This window comes from Heterocephalus glaber, unplaced genomic scaffold (genome assembly GCF_053883595.1).
Source record: "Heterocephalus glaber isolate CG9 unplaced genomic scaffold, H.glaber_assembly_v1.0 deba00000122, whole genome shotgun sequence".
Lineage (NCBI taxonomy): Eukaryota > Metazoa > Chordata > Mammalia > Rodentia > Bathyergidae > Heterocephalus > Heterocephalus glaber.
This window is the reverse complement of record NW_028258138.1, coordinates 15,800,157-15,813,856: the sequence shown is the minus strand read 5'-3', so window position 1 is coordinate 15,813,856 and position 13,700 is coordinate 15,800,157. Positions and strand designations below refer to the sequence as shown.

At 31.5% G+C, this 13,700-nt stretch overlaps 1 long non-coding RNA gene across 1 annotated transcript in view; it reads left to right on the top strand.

Moving 5' to 3' along the window:
* Positions 1 to 13,196, top strand: part of LOC110348611 (uncharacterized) — a 31,580-nt gene extending 18,384 nt beyond the window's left edge. The window contains exons 2-3 of the long non-coding RNA XR_002393969.2: positions 9,450 to 9,507; positions 10,186 to 13,196. This is a non-coding gene — a long non-coding RNA (uncharacterized LOC110348611). The remainder of the gene's footprint in view (positions 1 to 9,449; positions 9,508 to 10,185) is intronic.
* Positions 13,197 to 13,700: the final 504 nt, after the last annotated feature.

Genomic DNA, 13,700 nt, shown 5'->3' with positions numbered 1-13,700 from the left:
CAGACATTTCCACTCCTACATTCACTCCAGTGCTGTTCACAACAGCCAAGAAATGGAAACAAGGTTTCTATCAACTACTAAAGAATAAAGAAAACATATATATATATATATATATATATATATATATATATATACACACACACACGCACGCACACACACACACACAATGGAACACTATTCAACCATCAAAAATGCAGTTCTGTCATTTGACAAGATGGATGGAATGGAGAATGTCATGTTAGTGAAATAAACCAGACATAAAAAGAAAAATACTTGTTCTCACTCATATGGAATGTAAAATAGTTGGTGTCATAGAAGTTGAGAGTAGAACAGTGATTCTCAGTGGCTGGACAGAGATTTGGAAAGGTTGGTCAACATGGTAAACGGCAGTTAAGAGAAAGAAATACTGGTGCTTTATTGCATAATAGGTATCTACAGATATTTATAATGTATATTTTTAAAAAGTTAGAAGAAAGGGTTGAAAATGTTTCCCATACAAAGAAATATGTATTTCAAGATATATATATATATATATATATATATCTGATTTGAACATATCGTAATATGTACATGTATCAAAATGTTACATAGTACCTCATAAATATATACAACTATTATATTACTATTAAAATAATTAAAATGATATGTACTGACTTTTATCCTCTCAATTTCATGCTTGAAAATCAGAGGGCACCAGTAACAGGTTTCACAAATATGCTAGTTCAGGTGGACTATACATTCACACTAAATTTATATTCCTTTTCTAGTTTTATTTTATTAGAATGTGACTGGTGAATTTGGACGAATTATTTAACTGTTACAAGTTGCAGTGGGGGGGTAGGTGAAGGTGACAAGATAAATAGAGAGTGTGAGCATAATGTACTGCAAAGTTATACTATTAATAAAAATAAATTTAAAAAGAAATGTAACTGAGTGGGTATGTTTCATATGAAACATCACAACATCATGAAGATTCCATTGTTTAAGGACCTGGTCTCATTTTGGTGTTTACTTTCTTTTTTTCCTACCACTGTGCTGTATACCAGGCCCTGGTGTTTGTTTTTGAAATGGTTGATAATTTGATTGCATTTTGCCTTGGGGATTTCTGCACATGAAATTATAAAAATAATGAAAAAAAATTAGTTGAATAACAAGAGAGTTGGTGGCAGTTGCATCCTTGTAGTAATAAAGTGAGGAAAACCAAGAGAAAATACCAGCAACAAAGAGGTCACAGAAAACACCAGAATTGAAGAAATTGGTGCAAAATAAATCTTATGGTTCATATCTGGAATGTCCCCTAAGAGCCTCATCTGGGCTTTTGGAAGGCGACTGAATGAGAGAGGAAGTATAGCTGACTTGCCTTAGAAAGTAGGGTCTGGTCAGAAGAGACAGTCATTGGGGTGTGACTTGGAAGTGGTATTTCCTTTGCAAGCTCCTCCCTTCTCTCTCTGCTTCCTAACCATCATGACGTGAGCAGCTTTCTTCTACCAGAACCCTCCATCATTCCTTCCTGCCTTGAAGCCAGCTGATCATGGACTAAAACTTCTAAAAAGGATGAGTCCAAATAAGCCTGCCCTCCTTTCAATTGCGGCTAACTGGTATTGTCTCTCAGCGATAACCGAGTTACTATGACAAAAAAAAATGTAGAAAAGAGCAAAGCAGATGACTAAGGCTTGAGGAATCATTTCAATCCAGTGTTGAGAAAAGAAATAGAAACTAATCATAGTTTTAAATTCAATATGAAAATTCAGATAAATGAAATAAAAATTTAGAGATATACTCAGGAATATCTATCTCAGACTTTTAATAGTATTCACTTTTTCATATTTTTTAAAAAAATAATATAAATAAAACCAGTTTCTGTTTTGGTTTTGGTCTTAGTTTTACCTCCATTATTATCAGTTGTTCAAAGTAATGTGAGCTAATTTTAATACAACATATAAAAAAATCCAATGAAATTGGATAGTCTTGTAAGAAATCCAAGAAACAGATTTTCTGAGCAGAGGTCTACTAATATATATGGTACTAATAAAGACTATCTGCAGTAAGATCAGCAATGCAAATAGCCCATGAAAGGAAAAGTTTCATTATAAATAATCCTTACTTGGAAAATTCATTTTAATTGAAAAAAGTTTACCTGAAGTGTAGAAACAGACCCATGCTTACATAAAAGTTTGTACTTGGCCTGTGTACTTAACAATGATTATTTTCATAGCTATTTCTATCCCAAGGCCTTTTCTGTTGTCTATTTCCTTCAAGCATACAGAAATATTTCGATGGATATACCATTTCATCCATTTAATCTTTATTTACAAATATAACTAAATTACCATATGACAAGTATGTATATGCATGCCATTAAATTGGCATGTCAGAAGTTTATTGGAAATGAGGAACTGTTTTCAGTTCACCCTGAAAAGAATAAAATTCGGAATGACATCACTTCTTAATAGCTTCTCCCATTTAAATCTTTATTCAAGAAAAGAAAGTGATACCATATTTCTAAAAATAGCAATTTTCACCCATTGGCAAAGAGGAATAGTCAGGAAATCCTGATTCAAGTATTTTCTCTGTCCTGAAACCCTTCCTGTCGATTAATTGCAAATTGTAAACAACCATTTCCTAAAAGGCTCCCTAAAGTTGGCTTTTTGGCAAATTCTTATTGAAATGCAACAGAAATGCATCATTAGAGCTTTCATGTAACAAAAACACTTGGAATTTCATATCTGATCCATTGCTACAGTTTACTAACACAGCTTAGGAGTTGCTACTGAAAAGTGTGATGATCATTTATGGTAGGTTTAGATTTATAAATTTTCTGAATGTAGGGGCTATGTTTATCATAGTAGAAAATAGGCCATATCTATATTTTAGGGATTCCACGGAGATATTTTAATATATGTCAGAGTGTTTATATGGATATACACACTTATATTAATTGATATCACTGACCTTAAACTTTATAGCTATTTTCACGGTAAACAGAAATGTTATGTTCAAAGGATAAATTGTGGTTTTATTTTTATGGTTTTAATGGGCACACATAATTGCATGTGTTTATGGGTTCAGTGTGATAATTTCATACAAATACTTAACGTGTAATGACCAAATCAACATAATTTGCATTTCTATCTTCATAAAAATTTATAATTTCTTTGTGTTGAGAACCATTATACTCCTCTTATTCTTAAAAACATACATAACAAATCATTATAAACTATAGCCACTCTACTGTACTGTGGAACACTGGAACTTATTCTATCAAATATATTTTGGTATCTATTACCCAACCTTTCTTTAGACATCAGAATAGGCAATGTTTTCTATGTATAAAATCCCAAAAAGTACAGACAACAAAAGGGAAGTTACACAAATGGAATTATATCGAAGTAAGAAACTTCTATGCAGCAAGGAAAACCACCAAAAGAATAAATAAACAAACAGCAGAATGAGAGAAAACATCTGCAAACTATTCATCCAACGAGGAGTTAATATCCAAAATACATAAACAACAGAAATTCAATTATAATTGAGCAAACAATCTGAATAAATATCCCCTCCCACCAGTGCCAGGGATTGAACTCAGGACCTTGCACTTGCCAGACAGGCACAGACACCACTGAGCTACATCCCTGGGCTTGGATTTGAAAAAATATTTCTTAAAAGGTGCTATACCAATGGCCCAAAATACATAAAAACATTTCAACATCACTAATCATCAGATAAATGCAAGTCAAAATCACCATGAAATATCATTTCATAACAGTAAGAATAGTTCTAATCAAAAGGACAAGAAATAACAAATGCTGATAAGAATGCAGAGAAAATGGAACTCTTCACACTTTTAATAGGAATGTAAATTATTATAGTTGTTACAATAACATGAAATTTCCTCAAAAGTTAAAAATAGAAATGCTATATGATCCAGCAATCTAACTACTGAGTATATATCCAAAAGTAATGATATCAGTACATCAAAGAAATACCTTCATTCCCATAGTTAACTGCTACAGTATACACAATAGCCAAGATTAAAAAAAAATCAACCAAAGTTATATACAAATAGTAACATATTATTTAGCCATAAAAACTAATTCCTATCCTTTAGACAACATGGATGGAATTAAATGATTTTATTTTACGTGAAATTATCCAGGCAAAGAAAGACAAATACCACATTTTCACATATAGCACATTGAAGTTAATAAAGTTGGTCTCATAAAAGAAAAGATTAGAATGATTTTCTTTATCTTTACCCAATTATCTTGTTTTCCTATAACTCCATATTATATCACCCAGAATAAATACATGTAGAATCTGAGAAAAGTAGCACTCAGATGAATAAATATATCACATTCATTTAATAATAGCTTGCTATTTTCTAGATATTTCCACTCTGAATTAGAGAGATGTTTCTAGTATAAAAATAAATGCCATGAAAACAATTAGTAAATAAGTGAAAATAAAAATAACACTTGCTCCTTATTTTCAAATGATAGAAAAGATCTAGGCTTATACATTTTCAAAAAATATGCTAGATACAAAATAGTCAATGTATTTGCAGTTTTTCTGTGCTGCTGTAAATAATATAATATAGTTCAAGCTAAAAATAAAATAAGATTTAGAGGAAACATCAGAATAAAATGTTGCTTATCAGTGAATAGAAAACGGCAGATATCACGTTCATACTTCTGTTATTGTCAAATGGTCAAAGTAAAGACAGGCATTAACTTCCATAAATGCAATACTCTCACTAAAATGTACCTCAGAGACTCAAGAATGAGGTGTGTCACTCTAAAGCTATTTCATTGACACCTCTCAATTATAATATAAACACATTCTTTGTGAGAAGGAAAAAGAAGCAAAAGATATTGAAATCGAAAGTATATTGTGTATGATGTGTTACTTAGTATTGGAAGAACTTTATTTTTTGACATGGCATATCAGGTTTGAATTATGATCATTTTATTTTATTAACACTTTAGTTTGTAAAAATATTTGATATTTTGTATTATGTGCAACAAAATGACAATATATTTCAACTTTTTATTTATTTATGTCAATATTGTCATTGAACAAACTGCAAAGAGAATTTCTCTATTTCCCACCAAATATTTTCTTTTTATATCCTTTCTTTCCTGGTTCCCATAGAGATTTATAACTGAATTTTGATTTGATAAGCACTGAGTCTGTACAAACCACACTAAACCTTCAAAATTGATTTGTCTTAAAAACACTGTATAGTATTAAGATCACTGACTGTGAATCACATTTCTTGGGTTCAGATTATTTAATAATGTGGTGATTTGGAAAAATTGTTTAAGCTCTTTGCTTTAATTTCCTTACTACAAAGTAGGTTTAATAGCAGAGTTGTCTGCTCTTAAAAGGGATTAGCTCATGTAAGATTCTTAGAAAATACTGGGCATATAATATATAAGACATTCTCAATATGCTTTAATTAAAATCATTATTAATATTACCTTTTCCTTTCATCTCACCATACTCTTTAAGATGTTACAGGTATTTTTGATTCCTTCCTGATGCTTTTTCTCTCTATTCTAATCATCTTTCACTGCCAGCATCTACCAGAATCATGGTGTCCCTGTGACCTGTCTCATCATCTTGGCTTGCTCTTTCTAGGCTATTCCAATAATCATGCCACTTTGCATGATACCTCAAGTTGCTTTTTCCAAATTCAATGCATCCCACTACTGTTAACTGTTATCTTTTCAAAATTAGGAGAGGTATTTCTCTTCTTGAAAACCTCCACTGCTCTTACTTAATGAATTAACATCTAAGTGTAAGCTTGCATTAGGGTATCCTACTATCAGAAACAAAACTACATTTTACTGTATATAGTTAACTGATGAAGTGGGCTATTATTCGTTGTTAAACACATCTTAAACGTATAACATACATACATATGTGTACAAGATGCACACATATATCTATATACTCACATAAATATATATTTCAGAATTGGAAATCTAGATTGAATTTTTTCAAAAAAATTTGTTTCTCTACATCAAATAACACCCATGGTTGAGCTCTTCCTCATTCCCTCGTTTACTACCCACGTTCATGGACTGCTTTTGTTGGTGTGCTTCTTTTGGCAGGTCTCTTAAGCTTCTTTGTATTGAAGATATTTGCATATCCATTCTCACTGATATGTGATAATCATTTCTATGTGCATACTTCTTTCAAAGATGTGTGTTGATATTGAATGAATGAATGAATTAAAACTACATGCTAAGGCAGAAACAGTCGATTACATGCATATTTTATATGTAGACAATCAAATAATGTTTTTAAAATATATTTGATAACATTATACAAAAATTAAACCAAAACATAAAAGAATTTTTTCATATCTTTAAATCATATAGCAATTGCTATCACTAGTTAAATAAGTTATCTGAAGAAAATGGACATTGGGTATATGAATATATTCTTTCTACTATAGAGAATTAAACAAGAAACAGATTTCCTTCCTGTGAAAGACTTAATGAGGGAAAAAATAGAAGATGGAAAACCTTAATTTGACCTTCAAACAAAACATTCTTTGAAAATAATGAAGTAACTTCCTTCCCTCTCTTGGCGATGCCTTCTTGATCTCTAAGAATTTCCTATTCACTCCTTGACCTTTCAGATAAGGTCATCACCAAAGAAATGTCTTATGACAAGAGTAGCTGTGGAATTAGAGATTTTAGAGAGCTTCACAGTACAGACTTTGTAGGCCCTATTCTTCTTAAGAGGAAGAATAAGCAAGATTTATTTGCTAAAGAAATAACTTTCCAAGGACTTTCAAAGTCCTTGGGGATACAATGTAAATATATTGCCGTGCAACTTGACTATATTTAGCCCTAACATTTCAGTATCTTTCCCAATTGCTTATAGCCTGTAATAACACATTAGTGATTGAGGGTTTTCACATTGGTAAGGCTATATTTGTTTTAGAAACTTAAACTTATAAAAGTAAAATAATTGTTAAGCTGCGCCAAATAATATATGTTAATTCACACTGAATGTCTTCACTAAAATAAGACACTGATCTTGATCAACCTGTATATACTTATGAAATAATTTGACTATTTCAAAAATGCAATAACAATTATAGTGATCATAAAAAGTAGCTAAACTGTTAAAATTTACATTGTTATTTTTCTTTTGAATAATTTTTATCTGATTTATAATGTCCAAGAATAAAATAAGAGGAGAATTTAATGAATTATGTTTGCCTCATGATGCATATCAAATCAGCTAAATATAGTATATAAAATGATAAGACATAAGATATTCTAGTAATGAAAATATTATTCTCAAAGGTTTTAAATGAAGAAATTGAATTCAGGAAATTATTATTTGAAAAATTCCATCAGCTTTCTTCATCTTGATAATAAATTATATACTACTATAATCACGAGTGTTATATGATTGGCTAATATTTTCAAATGATGAATATTGAATGGGCTAATAAATATTTTTAAAGTCATCTTAGTTCAAGATTTCTCAGGATAAGAGTCTAATCCAAGGATTTGAAAACAAATAATTTAATTAGGAAATTGTCCAGAAGAAACTAGTCAGCAGTATAGGAAGCAAGAGAGGAAAATATTAGACAAGCAAGTGTTTATGATTTTGAGAGAGGTACAACCTTCAGCCTAAGCCAATGAACAGCTTTGGAGGATAAATTGCATGTCAGAGTCCCTCCTTTCTGGAGTCAGTTGAGCTCTGCTCTTATACTCCAGTAGGATTCATGAGCTATGGGCCCCCCCTTGTGAACATATACCATCTATATAGACAGCTCACCACTCATATGATTAGAGAAATTCTATAGTTTGTCACTTCCAGTCCTTAGAAGTGACACATGGAGGATCTGAGGAATAGGCACACAATTCTCAGAAAGGAATTTTGGAGTTGTTGGACAGGTACCAACATTGTCTACTCTAGGAGGCATGCAGAATTTGATGCTATTATGGCAGATACTTTTAATCATTACCTCAAAACCATTCATCACAGTTATCAAGCTGTCAGTCTTTTCTGAGTGCCTAGGATGTGCTAGCTACATTTCAAAATACCTTTCAGATATACATTAATTCATTTAGCAATGTAAGTACTGGTGGAAGAGAACACATTCCCACAACAACTAATAAATATCATTGTCATATATATCCAATGTCCTTGAAACTCGATGAAAAGATTTAAGTCATATTGAACTGTTTATGGAGTTACCACGTTTCTACAAGGTTACTACCATTACGACTATAGTGAAGAAACAAAAGACTTTTATTTAAGAAATATGAATAGCCATCTTAGTAAAATTATCAAATAGTATTTCCTCATAGGTTACTTAATAGTAGTTTTTAAAGATCATTTTTGTAATTTATAAAAATACTAAGTTAGGGCCGGGGATTTCGTTCAGTGGTTCTGCTGCCTGCCTCACAAGTGCAAGGTCCCGATTTCAATCCCCAGTACCAAAAAAAAAAGTTAAATCTTAGAAATATTTGTCTGCCATTTTTTATTTTCTTTGTTTTCCAGCAATAGTTGTTAAATTATTACCCAAAAGGTTTGCTAAGCCATATAAACACAATCAATGTTTGTATAATCAAAGTGAAAAAAACCAGTATCTTATATTAATTTAAGTATAAAGTGTATACCTTGGTGGTAAGTTTTGTGAATATTTTCTCTATAGGTTACAAGTGAGTAGGAAATACTGAATAATTTGCTAACACGTTTTATTTAAGAAATGTTCTCTTCAAATTGTGCTCAATGAGAGCTACAGAATGGTTTAGCACCAAATGTGAATTTTGAACAGTCATTGTTGCTAGATTAACCAATAAATGAATGAATGGACTATTTATTATAATACCTCTGTCTTATATTATACTTCTCCATTCCTCAGTTTTAGTACAATTATTACTACAATTATTTACTATTTGTTTACTATTATTTACAATTATTGACTATAGATTACGGAGCCAGGGAAGCATCTCAGTGGTAGAATGCCCGCCTAGCATGTATTATGCATGGGTTCAGTTCCACAAAAAAAGTAGATTACAGGTAAAATATGAGAAAGTCTAGGGAAAATGTCATGTTTTTCTATGTAAGCAACTCTCCTTGCTTCTTTTTTTTGGGTACCGGGGATCGAACTTGGGACCTTGCGCTTGCAAGGCAGGCGGCGGTACCACTGAGCTAAATCCCCCGCCCTCTCCTTGCTTCTTATGTATGATCTCACACTGGAAATAAAAGGAACAGAGTTTCATAATTTAAGCAAAGATAAAAGAAGAATAAGGTCAACTTTACAAAATCCAAGAGTGTTATATTCTAATTTTCTTTAGCCATACAACCTTGAAAAAAATGACTTAATCCTTCTGAGATTTAAAGTCAATATCTGTGAATTTTGACTGATAATTAACCATGTTTATTTCTTTGATTTTAAAAAATGTGTAAAGGATGAATATGGATGAATAAGATTAACTCAAGAATGTGATCTTGTATGTGACATATACAGTAAGTGTTCCTTTTTATTCTTTGTGATTTGGAAAAAATATTAGCGGAAAACCCCAAATTTCTTATTACTTCATAAAGATACTAACTTCAGCCTCAGACATGAGCTAAAATTTAATTCAGCCTGAGAAGTATTTTAGTCCTCAAATATATTTGAATCTTAAAAGAGAGATTGGTTAATATGACTGTTTACTCAAAATATTCAAAGGAATTTTCCAGGAAGTCTTTGCCCATAGCCATGATGGGTAGAGTCCTTCCATGTAGAGTGCTGCATAGGAAACAGTGTGAAGGGAGACAGAGGTGTGAAAGACACTGATATCAGTGAGACGCAGAGTGAATGGGGTACATGGAAGACAAGTGAAGTTTTGAGTTTGATAGTCAGGGCCAAATATTGAGCACTCTTGTACCTAGTAAATTAATAATAATAATGACTGACATAAATGAATTCCAAATGACAAAAACGGGGTGTATGGAGTATGAATTTCAGTGTAGTGTTTGGGAGTGGGAGATTACAAGCAGGAGATGTATCGTGGTAATGTAAAAGTTAACAGAGATACCTTGAAGAGCAGAATGAGAATTTAACTTCGATAGATAAGATGAGCTTCAGATATTTGTAGCAAGATGCTAAGTATGTTCCTGCCAAGTCACTGAGAATAACAAATAATTTTTTTCTGGTTTTAGGTGTACTTATACAGAAACACTGAAGAGGCATTTAGCTACACCTGGCTTCCTGGATTTATGACTATCTTACCTGATTACCACAACAACTATAGAAGCTAAGTAAATCTTCAATCACTCTTATTTAAAAGCTGAAGAAAGTAAGCTTTAGATGGTCAAAATAAGTTTCATGAGATTATGTAGCTAAGTCTCAAAGGAAGGGCTTCACTAACTCGAACTATGTTTTTTTCCAAAATGCTCTTTTTATATTGAGAAAATAAGTTTTAAACAAAATTGACAAACAATTTCAGCATTACACAAATATTCACACACACACATACATCTCAAGTAAAGGACAGAAGAGGCATTTGGGAATTTGAAATTATCTGAGTAAGAAATGATGAATCTGTATAAAGTTAGAATTGTTTCTCTTTTTATTTGAAGCTAAATGAATCTTGGAAATATTATTTTTTTGAATAACAAAGCATTGTTATTATTAAGTGTTTGAAAGGTAGTATATGTGTTTAAAGCATATGGTTTCATCCAAAGATAACTCATACCAATGTAAAGATGGAGACAAATAAAAGGGCATTTTTTTAGTTTTAATATATTTTTTAATGTACGGAGCGATGAATTTATTTTGATATAATCAGTGGTGAAAGTAATGCCGTCAAGCATTAGCATCCTTTAACCAGAATCATGTGCTATCTAAAGCTGTTGGACAGAGTTTAAAGGATCAAAATGTTGGAAGAATATTTTTAAAAATGGCAAATGCCCAGTTGCTTTTGTAAGGGATTTTAAATTAAAGCAGCAAACCCTTTAAAGCAGCATACAATGGGAAGAATGAACTCAAAGCTAATTAACTTGAATTATTTTTTGGTTGTACAGCTTTGCAGTAATCCTCCATGAAGTTCATGACCAGAGGATTACTAGACCTTGAGAAGTATTTTGAGAAAGAGTTGTGGTGGAAGCCAAAGCAATCATCTGAAACAACTGGCCTGCCTGGGCATGCCTGAACCAAATGTCCACTTCTGGACCAGAGACAGAATTAGGTATAAAATCAGGTGCTGTGTAACACATGTCTGTGTTAACAAGATGTGTATATGTATATGTGCATATAGGTGTGTTTTTGAATGAAATAAAATGTGTTAATCATAATAAAGGATAATTGGACCATATACTTCCTAAGTGTAAAAATAGTCACAACATTTAACATAGTTTTTCCATTCCCAAATTATGTTAAAGACATTCGGACTAGACAGTAGCTTAGTGGTACTGTGTTTATGTGCGAGGCTCTGAGTTGGCTCCCCAGAACTGTCAAAAGAAAAAGACAACATTGGAGGCAAATGTATATATTTATTAATATGTTTTTTATTTTCACATTGTTTATATTAGAAAAATATAGTGATCTTATTTTCAGTCATGGATAAATGCTGAAAAATTGTACAATATTCATAAAATAGTACTTGTTAAAGTCATGCGTTCAAACATTCAATAACAAGAGCATGTTGCAAGGATAAATTGATTACAAAAATGATATTAAGTTCAAATTTATGCCATGTGAGTGTAAATAATAAATGCAGAATATGCATGCATTAATAGATGCCAGTGAAAAATGCACACAAACATTTAGATCATATTGTCTTAATAGGGGGGTTATATTATACATTTTTACTTTCTTTCATTAGAAATGTATGCATCTCTTATAAAATATCATCATATTTCTACTTTATTAAAATATTTTTTGAAATAAAACCACAAAAGTAATATGGTCATATTGGAAACAAATTCAAAAAAGTTATAAACAGAAAATACATTTTTAATGCAGCCTTAAAACTAAACCCTTGACATTTACCAACTGAAGACTATCAGCTCAGTACATTTCTTTAGATTGCAAATCATATAAGGCTCTTTTCCTACTGTGCTTTCATTTAAATAATTCTGTTTGATGTACTTTTCAATATATCAATTTCCTTTAATAAAGCTAGCTGTGTATCTACCAACAAATTTTTATATATTGCCACATGACATTTCTCCTTTAAATTCAAAGTAGACAGAGCCCAGAAACTAAGTAGATAATTGATTCTTTCATAGTGGCTGAGACCTCTCATCCTACCTAAGGATTTTTTAAATGATTCCCACCAGCAGTGTATGACAGGGCATATTTTCTTTTGTCCTTACAACACTGGAAATTATCTTTGATAACAATTTCAGAGTTTATATTATAGATATTTATTAAAGTAATTTTAGAAAATACGAAGTCTTTTAAAAATGATAAAAATGTAACCATTGAGAGGTAATCCTGCCATTCTTTTACAGAAGAAAAGTGCAACAGGGAGAGAAATTCAAAATAGTGACAACTTTTACTTCAATGATGAGTGAGTGCATGTGTGGAGGACAAAAGGAAAAGACAGAGAAGGAAGAGAGGGGAGAAGGAGGAGGGAAAGGAGAAGAAAGAGAAAAAGGAGAGGGAGAGGAGAAGGAGAAGGGGGAGAAAGAGAAGGAATGGAGGCATTACATGTTCAATTAATATAGTGATAGACAGTAAAAACAAAAATCCAGTGCAGCATATTAGCCAAAGCACTATGAACACACTTCTTGGTCTGATGAACACTTGGTCCTATGTTCCCTTGGAGAAAGAAAACCAAGGGAAAGGGAAATCTCTTCTTTTGAATCTTTTCCAGTGATTTATGAGTGACAATGGCAGTGAGTGCCAAAGTCCAATCCTGTCTTTGTTTTACATGCACCACAAGTTAAGGCGCCTTTGGGAAGAGCCACATACATTTTAAGAGAACAGGGGCTTCTTTTAAAAGTGGTTACTCTACCGCCTTTAAAAATTTTGACTCTAACAAATGCCTTCATTCAACATCAGATATATTAAAAATATACAAAGTATTGATTTTAAATTGACAATGCAAATACATATCAAAATATATATATGTTACACATGTGTTTATGAGATGGTAATGCAAAAATGACAATTTGTATTTATTTTATTTTACTGATTCAAGTTTTAGTCAGGATTGAAAATTCAATGGGGCAATAAAATTTCATACAAATTAATGAAAATATTATCTATAGTATTTATAAAAAAGATGTTTATTGATTAAATTAATTTTGATAACTTGGTTTTACTAGCAATGTTATTTCTTTGTGACTTACAGACACACATATACATGAATAAATAACCTATCAATCATACTTACATTATGACAGTGCATACCAAATTAAACTATATCTGCTATTTAAATGTGAATAGATGAAATGAAAATTTGAGTAGATATGAATCAACTGTGAAATTTGAATCTATTTAAACTTCAGCTTCACAAAGGCATGATCTACGATCATGCACTGGTAAAGAAAATGAAACTTCCATTTCAACATAATATCATGATCATTTGAACTTGAATTTTAAAAGTAGTGTTTTAAGAGATTAACACCCATAACACAAATAAACAAAAGCTGAAGCTTAATGGACATTATAATTTAAATGGAAAATATCAAATGAATATGCCAAACTTCTATTTCCATTTTTCTTT